Raw genomic sequence first — 3,219 nt, 5'->3', positions numbered from 1 at the left:
ATTTGCAAGACCATCAAGGGCGGGCAATCCGTCTTGGGAGATGTAGAACTCATTAGGCCACCCACCCCTCAAACCATTGGCAACTATTCTCACCCAGTAAACAATTCCCAATCCATAACCATCGGTTGTTTTGAAGTGGAACATTACAATAGAAGTGAACCTGCATCTTGGAAGTTTAATGTGACCCTCGTATGCACAATGAAAAGTGCATCATCCTTCGAAGGAGATGGATTAAGTGGTCAATTGGTGAAAGAGAACTCACACTCGAGCTTCCCCACGGAATGCTTACCATACCTTTGGTGAAAGAGGATACCCCAAAACCCGTCAACATACCTTTGGTGAAAGAGAATACTCAGAACTCGTTAACACCCCAAGCCTCGTCTTCCAATTACAAGCCATCACCTCAAATAGCCCCCAACACTCAACAATCATCTCGCCTCAATGTGTCGTCCACTATCCCCTCTCCCCCCTCCCTCAGACCATTATGGAGATCTGAAACCTCGTCCACAAAGACTACCCCAAATGTCAACCTCAAACCAAGGAGTGGATACCCAAGAGTATCCTGGCTTGCAAAGGAACGTATGATGCCCAAGCAAAGACCACCATTTGGTCAAAAGCCTACCCATGAGCAAAAATATGCCAAGTGAGAACCTCAAGCAATAGAGTTTACCCAACACAAACCAAGCCTAACTAGATTACGTAAAGATGTAAGAAGCTCAAGGCTTCTACGAGGAAACCCTTCTGTCTGGATCCCAAAAACCCCAGTCTACACCCCAATCTCCTAATCCAAAGAGAGTTAGATGGCCTCGAATCCCCGTTCAAGAGAACAACAGATAACATTGCATTCAAGAGAACAACAGATAACATTGCATTGGGTCCCAACCAAGCTGCTAGAACCAAACCCCTACATTTGAATTCTGAGGTTTAAAAAAAACCCACACTACAAGCCTCTGCAACTATGCCATCAAAAGCTAAACTAAAGACTAAGTGGAGACCTAGAGACATGCCTCGAACACTAGCCCCAAATCTTAAGCAAGGATGGAGAGCAATGGCGTCCACCTCAATTCACATGCCAACACCACCTCCAAGGAAGTCAAAAGAGTACATTAAAACCAAGCGATAAGAGACAATACCGCGCCCATTTACAGTGGCATTACCTAGCTCTATTCTTATCAAAGAAGGGCCACCCACAGTACCAGACCCCCCAAAAGCGTCGCACATACACTTCCATAGCACATCCAAGTAGAGTCTTAAGGCTCAAAAAGGCTACCACAATCCCGCAACACCCCTATGCACCACACCGCAACACCAACTTAACAAGTTATTGGATCTAGGAGGACAAACCTCAATCAAGCAAACCAGCTAACTAACAGTGGTGGCATCAGAGCTTTCGACGTGGATGGACACACTGTTTTTCACCTTTGCTCTGTGAGCTGACAAGGTAAGCCAAAAGCCTTATACCCCATTTATGAATATGTAACGTTGCACCTCCTACTATCAATTGTACATACACACATATCTGAAAATGATTGAAAACATAAATATAAAAACGAAAATCAAATAAAAAACAATAAAAGACAAAACAATCATATGCACTCTCTAAACACACACTCGCACGTGCACACCCTCTCCACACACACATGTTTTAACATTACCCCCCCCCCACACACACACACACACACACACACAAATCTTTTCGAAATAACCCCCTAGTTCCATTTGAATTGATGACCCCCTCTGCAAACCCCCCTCCCAAAATAAAATGTTCATTCCTCCCACTTTTAATTTCAGCCACACCACCCCCTTTTTTAATTTCACGCCTTCCCATTCCCCTCCCCTCCAAGTTAAATTTAAAATTTATAAGATAATACTCTCCCCAAACTTCGTTTTTTAATTTCATATGTATATACATTTATTTATATAAATCCCTCAAACTATTTAAAAAGTGAAAACATGGTCGCTCACTTGACCCCCAAAGTACTGTGTACATGCACCATACCGTCACCTTGGACATACGTCGAGGTACATTTTTTGGATGGAGGGGACATGATCGACAAAAGCCTCGTCCGTGGTATGACACATCGCCTTAATTCCCTTTAACCGTGCACGTACGAGAAGTTGTCCTACTACTCTCATTCTTTTACACAACCAAACCCCCAACCAGCAAACCTCAACCAAAGTGAAAATGTCGAAGAAAGCATCACTAAGAGTCGAATAAAAGTAGTGTTGAGGTTTTCACCCGAGGAGAACACATGGACACACTGTCAACCCTCATAGCCAATGCACTACTTTTCTCCCTCTTGAGTTTCTTCCCTACCACCTCTTTGCGAAGAGAGAACCACCGCAAACGCTATCTCCCCTTTGCTTCCATCCAGGCAAAAGAAGTTCTACCTTCGCCTCCTTAGCAAAGGAAGCATCCTGATATGACAACGAAGTGAGGACCACCCAACAGACGAGCTAGCACACCACATCGAGAAGCAGCATTTGCACCTCTAAGGCAAGACCAAACGTCACCTTGATTTGGTGCAACCTCTTGACTTAACACTTGATTTAGCAAGACCAAACGACACTTGATTTGACAAAGACTAAGGCAAGCTCTTGACTTGAACACTTTCAAAATCGATTGGTGTACCCAACTCTAGTATATATGTCAATCTGCTAACAGTAAAAGCTTGATGAGCGTAGCGTTAGTCACTATTCAACCTTGAAACCATGAAACATCCACTTAAGTGCAATGAGGGAACATGTTATAAATGCTTACCTGTATCTATGTGGAATATCCACACCACCTGATTCTGCCAAATCATAATAGTTTCTTCTCTATAGTGATTGCCATGTGTCTACATCAGTAACAGCTGTTGCGTCTGAAAAGGAGTGTGACCTGACTCTAAAGTGTCTCCTTTAAGTTGTCTGGTATAGACAGAAGTTGTGCTCAAGATGGTACCCGTAATGCAACATTAATCAAATCTAAAATGCGCACGACAGATAATCTTGAAAGGTCAAGCTGACCTGTATTACTGATTCAGACATTCAGCTTCAGTTTGCACATAAGTACACTTTTGACTCTAAAATCTGTGAACTAGCTAAAGAGTGTCACTCCATGTGATTACATTCTCAAGAGTACTAGTTAAAATATAACAGAAAATCTCGTACCACAGCTTGCCACATCAAGAGTAGCAACACCATACGGTGATAGAGGAAGCATAATTCTATGTGCTA

The sequence above is a fragment of the Cibotium barometz genome, chromosome 2 (assembly GCF_041138505.1).
Source record: "Cibotium barometz isolate CiBa-2024 chromosome 2, ASM4113850v1, whole genome shotgun sequence".
Classification (NCBI taxonomy): Eukaryota; Viridiplantae; Streptophyta; class Polypodiopsida; order Cyatheales; family Cibotiaceae; genus Cibotium; species Cibotium barometz.
The sequence above is the reverse complement of the archived record's forward strand: the minus strand, read 5'-3'. Positions refer to the sequence as shown.